Source organism: Argentina silus, assembly GCF_951799395.1.
Source record: "Argentina silus genome assembly, chromosome: 11".
NCBI classification, from domain to species: Eukaryota; Metazoa; Chordata; class Actinopteri; order Argentiniformes; family Argentinidae; genus Argentina; species Argentina silus.
In genome coordinates, this window is record NC_139665.1 from 13063253 (window position 1) to 13063517 (window position 265).

Here is a 265-nt window from a genome sequence, read left to right on the forward strand (position 1 = left end):
CTGCTGAAGTCACCAGTGCTTTTCTTTTTAATGATGTTCCAAACTGTTGATATTGGCAATCCTAAGGTCTTGGCTATGTTTCAGATTTTTTTAATGCATTTTTTTCTCAGCCTAACAATGGTGTCCTTGGCTTTCATTCACACTGCTTTGGTCCTCATGTTGACAAACACCAATAGCAGATTCCAAAGGCAAATGCAAATCAATACTTGTTGTAATTCCTGAATGGTGAAACCAATATGTACACAAATACCATCAAATAAAAGCT